This window comes from Cryptomeria japonica, chromosome 3 (assembly GCF_030272615.1).
Source record: "Cryptomeria japonica chromosome 3, Sugi_1.0, whole genome shotgun sequence".
In the NCBI taxonomy this organism is placed as follows: Eukaryota; Viridiplantae; Streptophyta; class Pinopsida; order Cupressales; family Cupressaceae; genus Cryptomeria; species Cryptomeria japonica.
The window spans coordinates 37,599,167-37,624,144 of record NC_081407.1 but is presented as its reverse complement, the minus strand read 5'-3'; positions in this window follow the sequence as shown (position 1 = coordinate 37,624,144).

Sequence of the window (24,978 nt, the reverse complement as noted above, 5' to 3'; positions counted from 1 at the left end):
CTTGGGATCTCTTCTTTCAGTAGGATGTCTCGGTTTTTGTTGTTCTTTCTATTTTCTGTCTTCTTATCATTATAGAATTGTATTTATGCAAATGCACTGAGATAAAGTGCCATCATGTATTGTTAACTTGGGATCTTGCATATCTCGTGCCTTGTTGTACATGCACTACTTATAAAGTGCCATGAGAGTGTTGATGTTTGCCTTGTTTGCAATCTACCTTTGTCTAGTGAGTGTTCCTTCCATGACATTCACCTCATACTGTGTGTCAAGTGAGTGTTCCTTCCACGACACCATGTATTGTCTCTGTGCCTTTGATGTTCCTAGTTCTTCATCATGCAATTCTTCTTGGTTGTTCTTTTTAGCGTTCATGTCCCTCTTCAGCATTATGGGGAGGTTTGTCCTATTGGTTCTAATGCTTCTATGGTTCGATTGATCAACTCTTCAGGCTTTGGTGTTTTCATGCCATCTGTATCTTCGATTTCAATTATTTGCCTGGTTTGCCTTCTAATTCAAGTAGTGTCATTTGAGGGCACTCATACAGATTATAGTCTTCTCTACCTGGTCATGTTCTATTTCAGTGGAGGTTCTTTAGCTCAGCAGTTATTCTTCGACAAAGTTTGCAGGTTCTTCATGCTTCAGTGGTGTTCTTTTCCATCTCTTTTTGGAGTACAGTTTTGTTCCCACGTGGTTTTCTCCATTTCTCCAGTTCATAGAGATTTTATTGTAGTTGGGTACCTGATCAGGTCTTGTTGTCAGGACCCATCTTTCCTGCTTTTAGTAGTTGTTCTAGGTTTTAGCTTCTCCCTAAGTCTGGCTTAAGGGGGGTGTTAGAGTAATTGGGTATTTACTTGATTAATTAAACAATATTTGTTTAATTCTTTAAGTTCCCTATTATCTTTTTACACTTAAGCTAACATTAGGTGCATAATAATTAATTCTTTTATTAATTATTGTGTGCAAGCCTAGGTTTTCCCTTTTAGGGTTTCTTGACCTATTAGAGGTTATTTTTCTTTTCTTTGTATTATTATGACACTACACTTTTTTGGTGAATATTTAGCTCTCCTCTTTTGAGCATTTTTTCCTGTGTTTTGTTCTTCAGATTGTTTTGCTTCATTGCTTCTCCTTGTGACAGATTGTTTTAGTTTGCAGAATATCTTTAAGCTCCTGTGGTGTTGTGTTTCTCAACTCCAACAATGCACACTTAACATATATTTGATAAACCTTGTAATTCTTATGGGAAGCATAGGCAAGAAATAATCTTACAGATTCAATCCTAGCTATAGGTGCAAAAGTCTCTCCATAATCAATTCCTTCCTTCTGACAATATCCTTTACAAACCAATCTAGCTTTATTCCTTACAACTTGACCATCCCCATTCAATTTATTCGTAAAAAACCCATTTAGTTCCAGTAACATTCTTATTTTTACGCCGGGGAACTAAAGTCCATGTGTTATTCTTCTTGATTTGATCTAATTGTTCTTCCATAGCTTTCAACCAACATTCATCTTTACATGTTTCAATTATTGATACCGGTTCAACTTGAGAAATTAAACATACCTCATTAGTTGTCAGTCTTTTTCTTGTCATCACTTCATTGTTCTTATCCCCAATGATTGGATCTTCTAAATGATTCAATCTCACATACCTAGGAGTCTTATGACTCTTTGTTCCTCTTCTTGGTTCTTCAGTTATTGTTGAATTTTTTGATACTGCCGAAGTAACTGGTTCAACACTTTGTTCCGGTAAAGGTACTACTAATTTAGATATAATCATTTCCACCACTGATTCTTGCTCATAAAATCTGATTTGACTTCTATTCAGCTCATCCACCTTGACATTAGCACTCTCCACAATTCTCTGCAATCTCTTGTTATAACATCTATATGCTTTGCTTTCATTAGAATAACCAGGAAAAATTCCTTCATCACATCTAGGATCAAATTAGCCAATGATATCATCTCTCCTGATATAACATTTACTACCAAAGATTCTGAAATACTTAATTGTAGGTGTATTGCAAAACCATAATTCATAAGGTGTCTTACCGATTTCTCCTTTGATATGTACTATATTGAATGTATGAACCACTGTGCTCACTGCTTCTCTCCAGTAGATATGAGGTAGACTAGCTTCCTTCATCATTGTTCTAGCGTCATCCAAGATAGTTCCATTCTTCCTTTCCACAACTCCATTCCACTGAGGTGTATGAGGAGTAGAAAATTGTCTCCTAATACGGTGCTTCTCATAAAAGTTAGTAAACTCATCGGATGTGAATTCTCCACCATGATTTGACATCAAAAATTTAATATTCAATCCTGTCTTAGTATCCACTTTAGCCTTAAATATTTTAAACTTTTCAAAAGCCTCATATTTCTCCCTAAGATAAGTAACCCACATCATTCTAGAATAATCCTCAATGATTAGCATAAAATATCTATCACCTTGAAAACTTTTAACTCTAGCAGAGCCACACAAATCAGTATGAATAAGATCAAGAACATCATTAGATTTGTCTTGTATACTCCTAAAAGAGGTCCTAACATGTTTTCCCATTTGACATTCTTTACATACCAGATTATAGGGCTTCACAATCTTAGGTATATCTCTAACTGCCTTAGTTGAACTGATCTTTACAATTCAATCAAAATTCACATGACATAGCCTCTTATGCCATAGCCAAATCTCATCAATTTATGAAATCAAACATGTCTTCTCACTAGAATTCAAATAAAATATATTACCTTTTGTCTGTGTACTGGTTGGAATCTCCAAACAAAATCTATTAATGATTTTGTATTTTCCATCCTTGAACTGTAATTGAACTCCCTTATCCACCAATTGTTCTACACTCAAAATATTATGATTCAAACCTTCAAAAAAATAAACATTATCAGTATTGTGCTTACCATCCAATGATATAGTTCCTTTTCCTTTGATCATACATGCTTTGTCATCTCTAAATCTAACCAAGCCGCCATAAAACTCTTGTAAAGATAGAAACTTCCTTTTATCTCTAGTCATATGATGTGAACATCCACTGTCAATTACCCATTCATCCTTGTCTTCAATTTTAGCAGCAAGTGCCTTCTCTTCAGGTACATTCTCTTCCAGTCCCGAAACATCTTCCTTGATAGCCAAGAACACCCATTCCTTCCCATTGTCGGAACCACTAGTAGAGTCTTCTGCCAGTTCATCATCAAAGTCAGTCACACCCTCCTCATCCGCTATCTAGCATGATTTATCTCTTTTTTTCCTGTACTTATACTTGTTTTGATATCCAGGGTTAGGTTTAAATGATCTTCTAACTCTTTCTTCAAATCTTGAATTCCTTTCAAGAAATCTATATACAAAATGACCAATCTTATTAAATGCAAAACATTTAAAAGGTTCTTTTCCTTCATACTTACTTCCTACCGATCCTTTAGGTGCTCTTCTAGCAAATAGTGCTTCAAGTTGCTCAAACTCATCATCTTCTCTCTTTGTATCATCCAATTCCTTTGCATATAAAGCTTTCCAATCTTGCTTACCCATTGATGATGCAGATGCATGAAAAGCAGGTTCAAACTTCACAGCTCCAAAAGGTGTAGTACCCCTGCCCTAATCAAATTCTAATCCCGGTCTAACCTTGGTTGATTTACCATGATGTAATGTTATAGTCAGATTTTATGATTATTGTGTGTACTTGTAAATGTGCTTTCGCATCGATTCTTATGTAAGTTTATTTGTTCTCCTTATTCATGTTATTAATCTTGGGCTAACACTTTCATTAAATATATATATGTATGCATGTGTGACTCATGGTTGTAAGAGATTACAGGTATAGTACCGCATAGGTACGAGGTTCATCTCCACCTGGATACGCAGGTTTGATTGTTCCTTATTGGTCCTTAGAGATTGGACTAGGTGGCCGTAAGACCCTCATTTTACCCTAGTCATGCTCAAGTGAGCATCGTCAATTGTCTGTCACTATCCCCTTTGGTTGGGTATGAGGGTCATGTATCTGGTTGGCTTGTTTTGCGTGTGGTAAATTGAGTATTTAATCCTTAGTATTTAGTTGGATTATATGTGTTTTTACGCATTAGTAATCAAGGGACTAAATTAAATAGGACCCCTTTGTGCGATTAATCGTTAATTAGAATTGCTCTATTCATGTTTGTAGCAAGTTCAATTAAATGGTTAATTTTAAATGATGAATTTATTCAGTTTATGTATTTTGGAAAGGAAAGATTAAATTTTATTTGAAATAGAAATAATTTACCCTCTTTGGCATTTTGGAAATAGAAAGGTTAATTTCAATTAATTGAGAAAATCAATTTTTTTATAAACAAAAGCAAGTTTAGTGTATTTGATTTGTCAAAAAGAATGATTTTCCATTTTTTTTAAAAGAAAGTATTTTAAATCCAAAAATATGAATTTTGGTCAAACTTTTTCCATTTAACCTAGGTTTGAAAAATATTTTTGGAGGATTATTTTTGGGAGATATTTTTTGGAAAATATTTTTGGAGAGAATGATTTTGGGAGAAATTTTGGGCATTTGTGGGAGGAGGAATTTCTGAAGCTTGCAGGTTGGGCTCTTCAACAAATCACCTCCAAGATTGCATATGGAGGTAGGATTTTTATTAATCTCCTTTGTTGCCAAAGAAATTTACTGATTGGTTTTGAAAGAAATGTGTTTGTTATTGAAGAAACTTTCAGATTGGTGAATAGAGAAGAATAGCAATGAGATTTTGAATTTATCCCCCTTGAATTCATTCCTTTGTTTTCAAATTAGTTCCTGGTTTGCTCAGATTGATTTTTGGGCTCTAAATCTATGCATATTAGTTTGTGTTTTGCTAATTAGTTGGATGAATGTGTGAGAAATGATTCTTTTTGCCCAAATATGATATTTGGTTGAGGAAATTTGTCTATTTTAGTCTGGTTATTCAACAAATTGTAATATTTGATAACCATAGACATTCTGGAAATTTGTTTTGGTCTTTGTATGAGACTGTGTGTTGGCATATGCACACTCCAATGAGACATTGTAGGTGATTGAAGGCTTTGTCATTGATGGCAACCTTGCAATCCTATGGCTCCGGCAAAGCATTATACTGGCAAGGCATTACACCGGAAAGTTAGTGCACTGGCATCAGCAGATCACACTCTACACCGACACTCAGGACACCGGCACCGACACAAAGAAAGGAAGTATACCGGCACAGAGGCTGACAAGATTTTGTTATATTATATTTTGTTTATTATTGGAAAACTTTGTAAGCCGACTTGGCATGTTTTAAAATGACTCGTATATATAAAAGAGATCATTATAGATATTTTGTAATCAAGTAAGGAAGTAAGTGAAGAAAGTGATGTATGCGAAATATTAAGGCAGACCTATTATGCGAAATATAGGTTGAAGGGTTTATGTAAGAAGAAAAGAAGCAACCGGTACTGGATCAGACATTATAGATGCTATTGTAAAGCAGTACAAGATATTGGATTTGTATAATCCACATTGTAAGTCAATGAGACTTTCCATTGAGCAGTGAGCTCTAGGCAGTTGGCCTTCCTGCATGTGTAGGCCCCTATTGTAGGTAATATTCTCTTATTGGCTAGTGAGTGAATATTGTGGGTCACAAATCCCACCGAGGTTTTTCTCACACTGGGTTTCCTCATTAAATCCTTGTGTTATGTTGTGCTTTTCATGTGGATGTTCTTAATTCTGTTTATTACATTATTTATTGCATACCGGTACACTATTATAATATGTTTTGCATGTTTTAAGATAAGAAATTCTAATCACCGGTTAGATACTGATTAACCCCCCCCCCCCCCCCCCCTCTTAGTATCTGTGGGATTCCTAACAATTCGTATCAGAGCCTGGTCCTCCATTTTCAGAAGCCTAATAGCTTGAGGAAGATCTTGACAACGGTAAAGATGGAAAATCTGATGAAGCAAATTGAAGGAGCTCTTTCAGACTATGATGCAGAGAAATTGAAAAATATCAAACTAGAAGATGATTTAAGGGCAGCTCAGGATATCATTTAGGCACTTCAAGAGAATCTTATTGTTGCAAGAAATAAGAGAAGAGAACTTTGTGAAAAGTTGTAAAATGAGAATGATGAAAAGGAATCACTTAATGATCAAATAAGCAAGCTGAAACAAGAGAACATGACAACAAAGAATGAGATGCAGGATATGACTATGAGATTTTGTAAAGAGATTGAGGATAGGAAGAAGAATGAAGAAGAATTGACCAGAAGACTAAGTGATGCAGCAAATGAAAACACAAGACTTAGCTATGAAAATGACATGTTGAAGACAGATCTGATGCACACTTAGAATGACTCCAATGAACTGATGAGATAGAAAGAGGTCTTAGAAAGAGAACTAGAAACTGCAAATCAACATAAAGAAAAATTCAAGAAAAGCTTAGAGGAACTTGGCACCTTGCTGAAGAATAAAAAACCTAAAGGTGACACTTCTGGAATTGGCTTTGAAGTTGGTAAAAGCTTCGGTACTGCAAATAATCAGGATCACAGCAAACCGGTAAGACAACCTAATGCTTATAAATTCAATGGAAAATGCTTTAACTGTAATAAGTATGGTCATAGAGCAAATGAATGTAGATCTAGAAATTATCAGAATATCAACACACCCACCAGTCAATGTTCTAAATGCAACAAAGTTGGTCACAACTCTGAAAATTGCAGAATGAATGTGAGATGTTATGTTTGTGGAAGATTTGGACATTTATCTAACCAGTGCAGAACACAAACCAGCATAGGTTATGGGAAAGCTATTCAGAAGAATAATGTGACTTGTTATGCATGTAACAAGATTGGGCATATTGCAAAATTTTGTAGAAGTAAAGGATCACTGGTAGACAACAAAAGTTCTAGCTTGAAGGGTAAAGAAAAAGTTGAAGAGGTTAAGCAAGAATTCTCAAAACAATAGATTAGAAAAGCTGATCTAAACATTGGGAATACTCCTCCACTGGTAGAACCAATCAATGCTTCACTGGCAGGACAGAGTGTTGCTTCACCGGTAGGACAGAGTAGTGCTCCACTGGCAGGAAGTTCTTCATCTAATTGAAGAAAGTTTCCTTGAGGGTTTGGCAATCTAATGAAACATATGCTATTATCCCCTCGGTTAGAAATAACAAGTTGGAAATTACTTATTACCGGCAGACTATGTTAAGTGAATACTTAACCGGCATGCATTTAATGTGGTAGATGGCGAAAAGACACTATAAATTTGAGGTTTTGGCTCCATTTCATTTCACCGAGATTTCAAACCTATGAAGAGCACGAAGATTCTGAGCTAAGAGGCAAGAACACTCCAAGCAATCATCCATCCTAAAGGCAGTAAAAGGTATTTTATCATGGCATCTACCTCTGCAATTGAATATATAGCGAACCCTACTATTGTCGAAGTCATAAAAAGACCTAGGCCCATATTTCAATTAGTTCCTGAGGTAGCAAAGAAAGATGATACCTTAGGTGCTTTTTCTCAAATTCCTAAGGGAGTTGTCTATGTTGAAGACCCAAAAATTTACATTCACTGTAACATTGAGGAACTAGGAGATGAAGAGATTAAAACCATGTTTAAAACTATGATATGTGATGAATTCGGCAATATAAAAGATGAACATAAGATCATTGAAACCCTAGGATTTACAGAGATCCTTAGCATTCCTGAATTCCCCAAGGATGTGATTAGGATAGTCTTAAGCAGGGTACATGGTGAATTTTTTTGGCTAGATGCAATCCACAAAATCACTAAGGAAGTTGTGAAAGTTGTCACAGGGTTACCGACCACCGGTAAAAGGCCAGACAAAACCAAGAAGGTTTCCAATGACCTAGTTACTTAGTTAACTAGTGCCACATCCGATAAAAGGTCCTTAAGAGTAAATGATGTAACAGACATTAATGTGAGATTTATTAGCATGATATTAGGGTATAAAGCTACTCATACAAATAGACTTAATTCAGTTTCAAGTTTATGCATTAAGAGTGCTTATGATATGGTCACAAATAATGCAAAGATTGATGTATGTGAATGGTTAAAGGACGAATTAATTGACAACTTAGGCAAGATTAAGAAGGACAAGAAAGGAACTTCCAGGTTTGGAAATCTGCTAGTATGTATGATGCTACATATAACCAAACAGGCTCTTGGTATAGGCTACAAAGAACTTGGATATGATATACCGGTAGGCAAACAGTTAACAGAACTATTCAATAATATGGGAGAAGATAAGGAAAACAATATCCATGATTTCTTTCAAGCACTAAAGGTCAAAATGAAGAAAAGAATCCGACTATCACAAAAGATTATTGACATATAAGGATGAAATATGCTTTGTAATCAAGAAGGATGAGATCTAGATGGAAGCAGTCATCCCTAGGACAGTTTGGGTAACTAAGATGGGTTATGAAACAGATGATCATATAATTGAAACATATGCTAAAGCACTTCTGGAAGCCCCTAAAGAACCTAAGGAAGAAGTATTTGGTAGTCCAGAAACTATTGAAAGCCAAATACAATCCAAAAAAAGAGTGAAAAAGGTTGAGGCAGCTGTAAGAAAAGGCTCCAGATAGGCAAAGGCTATTAAAGAAGATGTGTTAAAACAAACCAGTATAACAGAGGATGAGTTAGCAGCTCCACAACCTGAAACTCAACCATCACCGGTAGGTACTTCTTTGGAGAGTGACATGCCTACAAATTTCAAAAGAGTTGTAAGGAAAAGAGATCCCTCACCAGCAACCACACCCTCACCTAGGAGGACAAGACAAAAACAACAAGTAGTGAGATCTCCGGTAAGAAAGGCTACACCAAAGAAGAAGAAACTGACACCCAAAAAGAAGAAGAGGAAAAACAAGGACTTGGCCCCTCTTGATATAATGTTGAATGAAATTACAAAGGAAGGAAAATTGAAGAATATAGAGAAAATAGATGACACTCTGACAACTGATGAAAAAGAACAAGTAGAAAACAATGTTATATTGCATATGGATATGTATAAGAAATTTTTTATGGAAGTAGTAAATGAAATTCCGGATGAACTATTTAAGAGACTGGAAGCAAGAAGACAACCAGTAATAGAACTGGACAAGAAAATAAAGATAGAGAAGCTACTTGTTGTATATCTGGTGAATTCACCCAAAGAAATTGATGACTTAATTGCTCAAGCCAACCGGTCAGTATTTTCTACTGCACACCGACACATTGCTTTAATGGTTGAAAGAGTTAATGAGGTGATTGAGGAGACAGAAAATGCATGGGACATTTTCCTAGTGGAAAAAGAAAAACAAGAAGAATACATGAGCCACAAACCTATAAAGGTACATCAAAAAGAAAGAGACAAGGGTAAAGGTAAAGTTGGTGGACCACCTAGTATCAAGGTTAAAGACAACTTACCCCCACCTCCTTTGATTACTCCACTGGTAAAAACAACAGCTACAGAAGATCAACCGACAATCGAGAGTATGGATGTAGAGGATGACAATCCTAATCCTGAAGTCTTATATACTATGGATGTTGATACTCAAAAGATCAACATTGTGGTAGACAAAGATACAACTGATAAGACTGACATGGCTAGTGAGCCTCTGGTAGCTAAGCAAACTGATAACACAAAGGAGAAACTGACAGATGACAAAGAGATAAAGGTAGAGACTCATACTCAGACTGAGACAATGCAACAAATAGAGAAATAAACAAAGCAAAAGGCTCCTGAACAGGAACATCAACAGGAACAGGAACAGAAGGAAACAGTGCCACCAGCAACTGGAGAAGTAGAAAAACCATTGCTTAAGGAAATGCAGACACAAACATACCCACCAGAGGTCAATACAAACTTGGTTACTTCCACTAGTGGTACTCAGAATCTAGGTTCATCATCAAGCTACAAATCAACTAATGTGACTGAGGTACTATTAGATTCAATTAAAAAGATAACAGACTGCAACTCACAAGCTTATAAGGCAATAGATGATACCATACCAATTTTGAAGGTAATTGCTCCTAACTGTAATATAGACAATAAAGATTCTTTAGGACAACTTGATACCTTGTGTAAATATATCACAGAAAACATTGAGAAAATAAAGGAAGAGAAATTGAAGGATAAAGTAGAAATTGAAAAGAAGAAATTCTTTGATGAGCAAATAAAGAAGTGTAACAGAGATTTTGAGACACTTCTACCGGAATTGTGTAACTTACTGAAAGAGTACAAGACTCTGTACAAAGACACCTGTAAGACAAACTTTTTGACTGTAGATATAGATAAAAAGATGAGCAAGGTACAAGATGAAATCAATAAACTTGTAGATAATTTTGTTAACTCACCTGATACACTATCAGTTTTTGAGGAGAAGATAACAATTTTTGAAGAAGAATTACTTAGATTGGAAAGAGAAAAAGAGAGAATAGTGAATAAGGCAAAACATCTAAGATTAAAACTGAGTCCAAGATTGGACTATCTAGCATCACTACGGAAGGAAATATCTGAGGCACTAATACAAGGACAAAAAACATCGGCAGAGCATTTGCAGCATCTCACCGGTACAGTTAAAAGAATAGAGACAACAATAAGAGATAGTAAAACATTTATGGAGAGTATAAACTTGATTTTGGTAGATCTATTTCAAATTGTAACTACCTAGTTACAAGGTTGAAACTACAAACTCCACTAACATCTTGACAACCTTTGTCATTGATGCCAAAGGGGGAGTAGTGGGATGAGAAAATTCAACATCACAGGAATCATATGCTTAGGGGGAGCACACACATTTTTGGTAACATTTTTGGATAATTTTTGGATACACTTTTGAAATTTCTCATGAGTGTTGCCATCAATGCCAAAGGGGGAGATTGTTGGCATATGCACAGTCCAATGAGACATTGTAGGTGATTGAAGGTTTTGTCATTGATGGCAACCTTGCAATCCTATGGCTCCAACAAAGCATTATACCGGCAAGGCATTACACCGGCAAGTTAGTGCACCAGCATCAGCAGATCACACTCTACACCGGCACTCAGGACACCGGCACAGAGGCCGATAGGATTTTGTTATATTATATTTTGTTTATTATTGGAAAACTTTGTAAGCCGACTTGGCATGTTGTAAAATGACTCTTATATATAAAAGAGATCATTATAGACATTTTGTAATCAAGTAAGTAAGGAAGTAAGTGAAGAAAGTGATGTATGCGAAATATTAAGGCAGATCTATTATGCGAAATATAGGTTGAAGGGTTTATGTAAGAAGCAGAGAAGCAACTGGTATTGGATCAGACATTATAGATGCTATTGTAAAGTAGTACAAGATATTGGATTTGTATAATCCACATTGTAAGTCAGTGAGACTTTCCATTGAGCAGTGAGCTCTAGGCAGTTGGCCTTCCTGCATGTGCAGGCCCCTATTGTAAGTAATATTCTCTTATTGGCCAGTGAGTGAATATTGTGGGTCACAAATCCCACTGAGGTTTTTCCCACACCAGGTTTCCTTGTTGAATCCTTGTGTTATGGTGTGCTTTTCATGTGGATGTTCTTAATTCTGTTTATTACATTATTTCTTGCATACCGGTACACTATTATAATATGTTCTGCATGTTTTAAGATAAGAAATCCTAATTACTGGTTAGATACTGATTCACCCCCCCTCTCAGCATCTGTGGGATTCCTAACACTGTGAATTAAAAATAAGACTAGGGTTTTCCTTTTTAAAAGTTTTTATAAAAAAATAAAAAATATTTGCACTCTATTCTTGTGTTATAGCTTTATCCCTTCGGGGTTTCCTAGTGAGGCATTAGATTTGGTATCAGAGCCCATGTTGCAAACACTGGGATCTCTGGTGTCTCTTGTGCCCTTAGTTGGTGTGAGGTGTATCGACCTTATGATGTATGCTTGTCCTCCTTTTGTATGCGTGTGATTGAGGCATAGGATCTTGAAGATCTGTAGAACTCGTGCTTTGTTCTTTTTGCGTATTCTTTCAAGCAAATCTTAATTATATGTAACGTGTGTGTTCACACCTTACTTTCACCTTCTTGATGTTGGTGCTTTTGAGTGATTATATGTGCTTTGTTTTCTTATTAGATATCTTGGTCTATGATTACTCTTATTCAGAGAGAGAGTCGTATGTACCTTCCTTATTGATTGTTGTACTCTTTTGACTAATCCATTGGGTTGGTTAGTGCTTTTCTTGAATCTGAAAGTACGAAATGTTCTTGTATTAAGATTATGATCTAGCTTAGTGTTGTTAGCTTGAAGGACTTGTATGGTAGATGTTTAATGCTTATGATGTAGCGAATTGAATGTTTATCATCCTTCCTCCTCTTTCTCTCTAGAAATTAAAATGCTTGTTATATGTGTATTTATCTCTTATGTGAGTTTTCTTATTGCGAGAGAAAGGTTGTGACTTCTTGAACCCTTGTGGGAACCTTATGATGCTTTTGTGCTTCTAGATAATAAGAGGGCTATGGGTTTAAAAGATCATAATGGTTATTGGGAGGAAAATTGTATGTTTTTGTAAGGAATTCTCCATGTATGTGTTAAGAGTAACATAATGGAATTTCTATCTTAAGTAATGTGCATAATATGCGAATAGCGGTTTTGTGAAACTGTCTTGTATGTGATAAGATGTGTAAAAAAGGGAACATGTTATAGTGGCTAAGAGTGTGTTAATGTGTTCCATGAAAGATTGTTGTATGTTTTTCATTATACTGATTCAATTGAGAACCTATTTTAACAATGCCATATTGAACTTGCTTTTGGATATATATAGTTGACTTAGCATGAATAGAAAGTGCAAATGAAAAGCTTGTTTGATGTGCATGCATAAATATGTATTATTTAGTTGATATCTCCTCGTTCACCTTCTTATCGTACTTTGATTTTCAATAAAAGGTTGCAGATTATGATATATTTCATAAAAGTAGTGAGTGTTCGCAAGAGGTCTTGCATTATCGAAAAGATTGTCTGTCTTGATTTATGTTGTTTGAAAAACTAGAACATTTTGTTGCAGCCATAATATTTGGAAATGTCATGTAGGCCCATTGGAATTTTTCTAACAGTAGTGATATGAAAACCATTCAATTAAGATGATAGGCTTATAGTGAGAAATTTTATCATGTTTTGTGATTCTTGTTGAGCTTGTGCTTATGTATGAAATAGTTTGAATATCAAACTCTCTTTCCCTTCTCTTTGCCTAGATTATAAGATTTTTTTTAGAAATTCTGCTAAAGGATGCATTGATTTAAATTGAATGTATATAAAGCATATGAAATTATATTTTTGCATTTTGGCTTCATATTGAAAGATGAAAGTCTTAAGCTTCAGAAAGAAAATTTGCATGGTTAGTAATGTGAATATGAATGCTTAGTGGTATTAGTGAAATATATAGGAATGACATTACTTCCTTATGTAATTTTGAATTGTAAATAATTTCAGTACTTGTATCTAGACTAAATTTTATTCAGTTATTCATGTGGGAAGCATAATTAAAACCTTCCTTGAGTAGATAATAGTGTACTGAAAAGTACTCCCCGTAAATGTGAATAAACCAGTATTGGTGCTTTCATTGTGTATTGTAAGAAAACTGTACTTGCTTTAAGTGCCCATGGGTTTGTGAAGTAATCAACCATGGAGGATATGTTTACTTATGAGTATGGGAAACCATACTGTTTATGTGATGTTGCTTATTTGTTACCCTACTGAGTACCAAACTGCGGGTTGTTGGTAATTCAGTATGTTAAGGGGTAGTATTTGAAGTCACCGTTCCTCGAATAGTATTGATCGGTGTACGAGTAATGTCGGTGCGAAGCGACTTTAGCTTCTCTATTTCGAGGAAAAATGTAGTTATATAATGAACTGTATTAAAGGTGTACTCAATACTTTCCCTTTTGATAAATTTTTTTATAAGGTTTATGTGTGCCAGCCTATTCCTCTCTTTTATTTGAGCATTTTGATGGCAGTTCTTGAGCATAGTGAAGGTGTATCTTGGAGGATCTTTTTGCCTTGTCTTCATGAGAGGTAGGTTATTTCCATATGAGTTGCCAGTTAGCAGGCATTGCTAGACATGTGGGTGGACCTTAGCCATGTATACCATTGGCTTACGATGAGTATCCTGAGAGGTACGTCGCTATGCGGGATGTGACCTGCGCATGCCTTTTTCCACAAGGTACACTACCATGCGGGATACATCCATTGTGTGTCTTTTCCGCTTGGAGTATTGCCATGCCACGTGACGACGTGATGTGAGGTGATGTCGAGGTACACACTGCCATGTCGTGTGGATGTGTGACTAGGCCGCACCACATGATGAGCTACTGCGATAGCTAGACGATTGTTCCTTCCTTCCTCGTTGGTGGCTAGATGCTAGTCACATAGCGATGTTATGTGCAGTTATGATATTCTTATTTATCTCTTTGTGGACCAGAAATTTATTTTATTTTGACTTTGAAGGTTTACCCACGATCTTGCGATCTTTTGCTTACTTGATTTGGTGTTGCAAATTCTAGATTATTTTCCTGTCTTACTGTTGGAATTGATGATTTATTATCTTTATTCATCTGTATTTGGTGGATAAACTGGTTTATCCTTATTGTTTTCGTATGCTAGTTTTGTGTTGAAATGTGAATTCCTCTCCAAGGATGTATGAGACGATCTTGGTTGAGTGTGTACGAGGAAGTAGACGTAGGGAACCTTGAGGATGGAGGTATGTGAGGCTATGATATAGCTAGGATTCACTACCTATCTATGTGTGGTGACTATCTCTTGGAGGCTAACCACCTTACACAACAAGGGATGTTCACGAGGGTCTTATATAGAAGGTAGCACCGCTATGGTGTGCCCTAGCACCATCAAGCCTTGGAGTGAGATGTTGGATATTTATGATCATGTTATTGTTCTGAGATCAGACATAGAGATGCTAATCATGCATATTATCTTTGATTGAGCATTAGACATGCTCACATGTGGCTTTTTGAGTTGTACATTCTAGTTTTGTGGATGGTTATTATGTGTAATCATGGAGTAAATTGTGTTATCTTGTCACTATGTTATGGGACATAGTCATTGGAAAGATTTGTATATGCCTGGCAAGTGTAAATAATTTAGTTATATATGTTGCTCTTATTTCATGGAAGTTAACTTGTTTGTATAATTTGTTATTTTAGCTAGTTCTATGCGATAAAATTTTATGAAAAGAATGGATTGGTAAAGGAAATTGATCATGATGGCATGTTTTCTTGTTATATTTGGTAGATGAGTATGGTAATTGTTGTTTACCTCTATTATGCTTTAATTTGGTGTGATGAAAGGAATAAAATTCTTGTTTCTCTACTATGATTATAGATAGTTCCTAGAATGTTATAAGAAATGTATGGATTTAGATGTAACTTACCGATGTTTAATGGCATTCATAGAGGATTTAGCAATAATGTTTCATTTATTTGTGAAAATATTCCTATGTGCAATTTGATATTTGTTAAATGAGTTTCAGGGCTAATGCGTGCTGCATGTTTTCCGTCTAGCCTTACGACTTCTAGGAGTAAGTCGGAACCTAGGGGGGACGATGTAGTACCCCTACCTTAATCAGATTCTAATCCCAGTTTGACCTTGGATGATTTACCATGATGTAATGTTATAGTCATATTTTATGATTATTGTGCATACCTGTAAATGTGCTTTCGCATCAATTCTTATCTAAGTTTATTTGTTCTCTTGATTCGTGTTATTAATCTCGGGCTAACACACTCTCTTTCTCTGTGTGTGTGTGTGTGTGTGTGTGTGTGTGTGTGTGTGTGTGTGTGTGACTCATGGTGTAGTGCCCCTACCCTAGTCAGCTTTGTAAAGACCAGTTTGACCTTGCTTGACTTTTTATGTGGCATTCTTGAATGGTTGATTTACTATGATATAATGTTGTCGTCAGATATTATGATTATTGTGCATACCTATTAATGTGCTTTCGCATCGATTCTTATGTAAGTTTAATTGTCCTCCCGATTCTTGTTATTAATCTTGAGCTAACACCTTCATTAAATATATATATATATATATATATATATATATATATATATATATATATATGCTTGTGTGACTCCTAGTTGCAGGAGATTGCAGGTACAGTACCGCCTAGGTGCGAGGTTCGTCTTCACCTGAATTCATAGGGTAGAGTATACCTCTTTCGTCCTTAGAATTTTGATTAGGTGGTTGTAAAACCCTCATTTTACCCTAGTCATGCTCAAGTGAGTGTCGTCTATGGTCTGTCAGTTTTCCTTTTCATTTGGATTTGTGAGTCATGTATTTGGTTGGCTTTCTTGGGTTGCATGCTTGGTGTGTGGTAAAGTTGAGTATTTAATCCTAATAAGTTATTTCGATTTAATGTGTTCATTTACGCATTAGTAATTAAGAAACTAAAGTAAATAGGTTTCTTTTATATAATTAATCATTAATTAAAAATTGCTCTATTCATGTTTGTAACAAGTTTAATTTAATGGTTAATTTTAAATAATAAATTTATTCAGTTTATGCATTTTGAAAGGGAAGATTTAAATTTAATTGAAATAGAAATAATGTAATCTCTTTTGCTTTTTGGAATAGAAAGGTTAATTTTAATTATTTAAGAAAATCAATTTTAATTAGAAAAGCAAGTTTAATTTATATATATTTGATATAGGGTGAAAGATTGATTTTGGGATTTTATTTTAATTAAAAATATTTTGCCCTCATTAATATTGTGAAATATAAATGTTAGCTTTGTTAATATTGAGAAAATTAAAATTAAATAAGGGAGAGAAGTATTTTGATTTTTAATTAGAAAAGCAAGTTTAGAGTATTTGAATAGTTGAAAAGAATGATTTTTCATTTTATTTCAAAGATGTTAAATTCAAAGATAAGAGATTAGGTTAAATATTCTTCCATTTACCCTAGGGTTGGGAAATATTTTCAGGGGATTATTTTTGGAGAGCATTTTTGAAAATATTTTTGGAGAAGGATTTTTGGAGGAGATTTGGGCATTTTGGGAAGGAAAGATTTCTTGAGTTGCAAGTTGGGCTCTTCATCAGATCTTTTCCAGGAATGCTTATTGAGGTAGGAATTTGTTTATCAATTTGGTTATTTGTTTTCTTAAAAAAAATATGGGTTTGGATGTTCTTTATGCAGTTTTGTTTTAAACCCCCCTTGTAATATCCTCGAGATTAAGATTCATAGTGGAAATCAGTTAAAGATTGGCTAATTGTTTGAATCATTGTATGTGAAATGAGCTTCTTTATGCCCAAGATTTGCTTATTTGGATTAGTTATTCAACAAAGTTTGTGTTTTTGGAAAAACAAGATTATGCTGGAAAAAAAAAATTCAATATTGTTGTTATTAGTCATTCTAGAAAATATTATAGACTATGAATAAAAGAAAATTGGGGGCTTTTAGTTTATTTTTATTTTTATTTAATGGGGTTGATTTAATTTAAGATCAAATTGATTTGATTGAAAAAAATGAAAATTATTTGGGGCTAGGGTTTGGCGGGCAGAGGAGCCGAGGCTCGACTCACACCGCGTCCCTTCCCCTCCTCCCACGGGTTCCGCAGTGCCCACGACCTTGCGGGGGCCGCAGGAAACCCTGTGCACACAGAGGCCGCAGGGACCTGCGCCCACGGCACTGTAGGGACCTGCGGCCGCAAGGGAGGCTGCGGTGGCTTCCACCACTCCCGTGATGGGAGGTGGGCCCCGTAGCGACTCCCCACTTTCCTTTGTTTTTTTTAATAAAACTTATTTTATATGAAGTATATTTTAATAGTTTTAATTATTATTAATTATTATCAATATATATATATATATATTATTAATGAAGATTAATAAATATATATTAATTAATAATTAATTGAAATCTGTGTATTATTAAATTATTATTAATATATATTTTATTAATGGAGATTTATATATATTAATTAATATTTAATTTGAAATTGTGTATCATCAAATTATTAATTGTTTATATTTTATTATCCAGGGGTTAATAAATATATAATGATTAATATTTAATTTGGGTATCTATCTTAATGAGGAATTACCCTTTGGGAATAGATAGAATATTATTTTTATTGGAGATTTTTTAATTAAAATATATTTATTATTTGGCGATTTTTAAATAATATATTATTCAGGAATATATTTTTTTTCGATTTAAATGATATAGGTCATTTGAGAATTTTAGAAATGGAATACTAAAGTATATGAGTAATTGGAAAATGAAATATTTATCATTGGATATTTTGAAAATTTAAATGATATGCTATTAGAATTATTGGAAATTTAATAATGTATCAATTGGAGAATTGGTAAGTTAATGATATTTTCTTTTAGTGAAATAAATGGTTTAGTTATATTTTTTCCTCTGTAATGAGAAATAGACAAATGGTAATATTGCAATTATGGTATTGTATCCACCTTGTAATGGTGATTTTTCTATTAATGTATTTTTTTGAAAACTTAGATCGTTTAGAAAACTTGTTCAACTTTTATTGTTTAAACCAATAGGAAAGAAGATTGTCCTTTCCCGGTTATTTCCCATGCAAGTTTAATTTTTGTATTTGCCTTTTCTTAAAGCAATGGCAAGGCCTTGATATGTTTGTTTTGGACCCTATCATTTGGTTGATTTGGGATACCGGTTTATGTCCTTGGTCTCTAGTTTGGTTGCTGCCTTGTGATAGTGTTATGTCTAGTCTTGTCATTTATGTGGGTGTTGAGTGTTGATTTGTGGTTGACCATAGTTGGTTAGGTCTCTAGTTAGAGTATCGTCAGGCAATGGACCTTTGTATTTTCTTCTTATGTTGAGCTGGATCCTTTCCTATTTAGGGATCATTTATGTATTTATTTGATCGATGTGGTCGTTTGTATATTGGTTATGTTTGCCTTGATGGAAGGATTGTAAATGATGAGAACCTATGTATTCTTAACTTATTAAATGATCAGAGGGGTCTTGCAGTTGAGCAGACCCGAAGATGTAGCCCTTTAGGGGTGAACTCCGATATCAGTTTGGTGTTATGCGATGCTTATGTTCTTATATTTCCTGTTTTAGTGTTAGCATGTATGGATGGCGTTATGTTAGAACGTATAAAGTGGATAAAATGAAATTAATCGTAAATGCATGTATGTAGTCATCTCTTAATGCAGTAATGTGGATCAAGAAAGAGTGTAGTTTTTTTTATTAGCAAAATGTATTTTGTTATCGTTAATGTAAATAAGTATGCATGAAAAGATCTCACTAGTTATGATAAAATTATAGTGCGTTTTGGAACAAGATGCATGGCATGTGTTTAATGTAAAATTGAACGTAATGAATGTGTAGACATATAAAAATGACCATATTCCTAAATGAATATTTTATGTTCATTTCTCTATTTAATTAAATCCAATTTAATTAAATTACCCACATTCCTCTATTTAATTAAGTAAATTATTCAATTTATTTAAATTAAATTCACTATACCCATTTAATGAATAAATCATTTTATTCAATTAAATTCCCCCTATCCACTTTTAATTAAATTCAAATTTAATTAAATAGTTATCCTAAATTGAATAAATCTAATTTATTTAATTTCCCCAAATTACAACCAAATTGAATAAATCATTTAATTCAATTAAATCCTATTATCCCTCCATCCACTTGCAAAATCCTACATTTCCCACTTGCCTTCCTAAACCCCTTTCTAATCCCTTCTAGACTCTTCTAATCGCTTCTAATTAGCCTAACACATCTTCTAAACTTTGTCACATCCCTAAGCAAGGGGAGGTCACTTCTTAATTCCTCAAAGTCTTTGATAACCATTAAAGGCTTCAAGCCTTCAACCACTTAATTCCTCAAAGTCTTTGATAACCATTAAAGGCTTCAAGCCTTCAACCACTTAATTCCCCAAAGTCTTCATAACCATTAATGGTTAACTCAAACCCTCTTACATGGTTAAAGAATTTCTTTTAACTCAACCTTCATCCAACCCAAGGATCTCATCAAGCATTTAATGCTTTGACCATGATTATCTCTTAATCATTTGCAGAAAGGTTTATCCTTGGATTAACTCTTAATCGAATGGGTAATCTTAATTTAGACTTGACCCTTACCTTCTAGATAACCCTAAGGTCTTCTTGGGCATTTAATGTCTCCTACCCCTTCTCTCAACCCAACCCTATGTTGACATTTGTCACCATTTCATTGGTGCAAATTGCAAACATGGATCCCCAACTTTCAAACTCAACTCTTGATCAACTCTTTCAATCCTGACCATCCATTGCCCTATTTTTTCTATAAATAGAGCTCTCATTCCTCCATTTTGAATCATCCTCCAAATTTGTAGTATCATACTTATGTTCAAATACATTCAAGTTTTCATATCTAATTTTATGCTCATCATTTTAGCCTCTTTTAAATCAGGAACTAGTCTAAATATGCATGTTTAGAATAATTTCTTTATCATTTTAGCTCAATCATAGACTAATATATTATGTTAGGATAGTATTTATACTAACCTTGTCATCTTATAATCTAGTTTATTGCATTTCTAGAATCATGCATAGCTTAGGATGCATCTCATACTAAAATCTATCAAAGCATCCCTTGTTCTTGCATTTGTCATTCCTAAACCATTTTGCTCAGTGATCTGAGAGCAAAAACATTGGTTTGAGGGACATTGTGAGATAGAGAACCATGGGACCAACTTTGGGAAGCTGATTTATACTTCATGACTCCATAGCTTGCACCAGGAAGTCCTGTGTGTGTGTGGACAAGTCTTTTGGAACATTTTTCACATATTGAGTTCTATCGACCCGCTTTTCCCGCATACATTTCTGGCGCCCACCGTGGGGCTCGAACCCACGTATCAAATCGGTTTTTAAATTTAACCACTTTTGCAGGCACGCGGGAAAAATGAATTAGCATGTTAAGTTGACTGTTTAGCGCATCCGGTTAACAGCCTAGCGCATCTAGTTCACTGTTTAGCGCGTGGAGTCCATCATCCAGTGCGTGAAGTCCATCTTTTAGTGCATCAAATCACTAATTTTTCTGTAGGTCTCAGCGCGGGAGAAAAATAGAGCGACGCTTTTGACGCACAGAGTAGCGCATCCAGAAAACAGTGTAGCGCATTGAGACATTATTTTAGCGCATCTAGGTTATATTGTAGCGCATGCAGTCCTTTCTGTAGCACATCACAGACAGAAGGCAAAAAAATTAAAATTGTAACCGAGTTTAAAATTAGACTTGTTGAAGTCCACAAAATCCTATATTTTCTAACTACTGTGGTGGGTATTTTACAGGATTTCTGACATCTTATTGCAGGGAGGAGCTTAGTGTTATTTTTAGAATTATAAATTGTTTAAATTTTTACTAGCTTGTTTAAGTTAGTTAGAATTTAAAGTCTTTTTAATTCTTGTTAAATAAAATTGAACTCACCTTATTTGGGCTATAAAAAGAACCACAAAAACAATCTTTTCTTGCTTTTCCTAGGAAGACAAAATTTTCATTTTGGGCTTTAAAAAGAACAAGTCAATTTTTTCATTTTTGCAAACAAAGGTGTTTAAAAAGAACTTCACCATCCTTTGGTGCATAAAAGGATTCACTTCAAATTTTTGCAAAGTAAAAGAATCACACATGTCCAAAGTCATTTGCAATTAAAGAGGGAAGATCTTCCCCTTTTTGATCGATTTCTTTTGTTGACAAAACATCGAATTTACTTTGTTGACCAATTCTTTTTCATAGATCAGAAAATCATTGCCTTATGTAATAACTCACCAAAATTGATCCAACAAAAATTGAGTATATTTTTTTTTTTTTCATTATATTTTACTATGTTTTATTCAATTGCATACTCTGGGCATCCATCCAAATAGGATTGGGCATTCATCCATTCGGGATGAGCTTCTAACCATACGGGTTAGGCAAGTGCCCATACGGGACGTAAATTCCATCTATCCAATACCGGATAGGCATCTACCCATACGGGGTAGGCATCCATCCAAACGGGATAGGAGATGCTCTGGCCAGAGACTTAGACTCATCGGGACCATTCGGGTCCTGAGCCACTCACTAAGTACTACATTCTTCTAACAAGAATGCACCGAGGTCGCCGTCCTTAGGAGTAATAAGAAAATAATACAAGCTTGAATTCCGCCTCGGAATTTGGCTTAAAGCCTCGGGAAGTCAAGCGAATCCTTACGGGATTCCTTCCGAGTATGCATTGAATTAAGTTTGATTATCTTATCTTTTAATTAGGATTCTTACTCAACCAAGCCTAGACCCCACCCACGAACGCCTGAGTACGAGGGACAACTCCGTCCCAAGACTGCCTACATACCCGCTTCGGCACGGGATCAAGGCGTAAAGTATGTAGTTCTATTTTCTAATCTATGGTTTGATGTAAACTGATTTGTGGGTACGCAACCCCTTCTAGGGTCAGTGTCCCAGACAGTTTCTCTACGGTTGCTACCCACGAAGGTAGCACTTAAGCGAAGGCTCAAGATGGCCTATTGCTTGTGGCCTAAACAAAATAACTAGATCCTAATACTTATCATGAGCGTCACCCAATTGCAAATCACCAATATCCCTTCGGGATGAATAAATAAATAAATAAGAAAGTAAATTCCACGAGAGCTTTTAACTTGACCATCCCTAAGAGGGGTTTACTATGGGTTATCTCAACGGATGTGAAATTCATTTAAAAGTTATCTTATTAGATTATCGATCCAAGAGGGATTACCCGCCCCTTGGATTTTTAACTTCCAAATGTCCCTTATTACTCCCCGACGATTTATAGGGACGATGCCACAGACGTCGTTAATGCAGCTTTATTAGGCGTTAAGTGCAGTAGTTCAACACGACGGCATTACCCGTAAGCGTGACCCAGAGGCACCGTATATACCGAACGCTGCTAGTTTTGGTTTTCCAACTTCCTTTATTTAGTTATCTAACTACGAATAACGAAAATGAAAGCGTAAATAATTGAAGTAACTACTTGAAGTGTAATTTGCATAACAAATGAAACTTGCATAATAGTAATTGCATGAAAGATATAATTATCCTATAAATAATTCGCATGCTATGAACCATTAACGAAAGCAATTAATCTATGATGTAAGATGACTTAACGAATCCAAAATAACGATTAAATCTAAGTGCTTGTAATAAGATAAGTTAATCTCTAAGGACCAATCGAGTGTCCCAACGATTCTTAATAGTTTAATAAAAATCTTGCTACACATTAATCCCATTTTTAATTGAAAGTCAATATCCTTAAATATACACTAAGGAAATAAAAAAAAATCATCATTTCCTAAGTGTCATTATTATCAACCCTAAAAAAAAAATTAACTAAATGGTAATTAATTTAGATTATTATTCTTTTAAAAAAAAAAAACAAATTAAAATTCCAAATTTCGAAATACTAAAAAAACCAAATTTTAATGGCAAGGGCTTGTATTTTGTTATGATTATAGCGAGGGTTGCGGGGTGGGGACCACGGGTCCCATCACCCCTGCGGCCCTGCATGCGCAAGTCCACAGGGATGAGGGGACCCTGCGGGCCCCTCCGTACCCTGCAACGGTTACTACGTAACCGTCCTTGCATGCAGGCTATCATCCAATGCAAAACGCCATGCGTTACGGGGCGAGGGTGGGTTTTTTTTTTAAGAGATTTTTTTTTCTAAAGTTTGAACGATTTCCATTTTTTTTTGTTATTTATATATATATATATATATATATATATATATATGTTTTTATAAACAATATTATTGTTATTATTTTTTTTTTACAGGAGTAATGTATTTTAATCTATTGAAAATCACCCAGAGCAGGGTAGATAACAGGCAATAACCATGTAGCAGATTGATATTCAGAGATAAAATACAATGAAGCAATAACCAGAGAGGGTTTTTCCATTTCCTTTGTTTTCTACACAGGGAAATTCATTCACAGAGAAAAGGAATAGTTTATTTCTTTTGTTTTTCACACAGGGAAATTCTTTCACAGAGAAAGGAATAGTTTATATCTTTTTCTTTCATCTCTTTTATTCTTTACACAGGGAAAATTCATTCACAGAGAAAGAAGCAAATTTGTTTGTTTCCAGGATTTATTCTCAGAGTCTAGGAGGATTTATTCAACTGGTATTTTCAGTGAGCTCAATCCATAGAGAGTTTTCAAAAGAAAATAATAATAAGAATAATCATTAAATGATTACAGAGAGAAAAATTGTAGTGAAGTTCATCCTTGTTTTCAAATAATTTCTTTTCTGTTCTTCAGAGAATTTATATAACCAGATACAGAGGAGATAATTACAATGAAATCTCTTTTAGAGGATGAGATTTAGATAACAATAACCAGAGAGATGAAAGGATGGTTCTACTTAACAAGAATCAATCTAAAATTTAATAAGAGGAAAAAAAAAAACAATTTAAATCTGGATCTAAATTTTTTTAAAAACAGTGAATCTAATTCTTATCAAGCAAATTTAATCTACTTCCTTTTTATCAAGAATCTGAAACTAATAATCAACAATTTGTTCTACCTTTCTTTTTTTTCCAAACATTTTATTCTACTCCAAGATTTGAAACTAAATTTTATCAAAAAATTTGAAACAACGAATCAACAATTTATTTTACTTTTTGTCAAACATTTTAATCTACTCCAAAATCTGAAACTAAATTTTATCAAAATCTGAAACAATGAATCAACAATTTATTTTACCTTTTATCAAACATTTTAATCTACTCCAAAATCAAGAATCTAAACAATGAATCAACAATTTAATCTACCTTCTTTTTTTTTATCAAACATTTTAATCTAATTCTTATCAAGTCTGAAAACTAATTTCACAAATGAATTTCATTTTCATAAAATAATTTAATCTAATCTAATCTACAATAAAAATAAGATGCATAAACTAAGTTGAAGGAACCTGGATGCTTGAAGATGGTGTAGAGTCTTCCTTGATCCTCCAAATTGAAGAGAAAT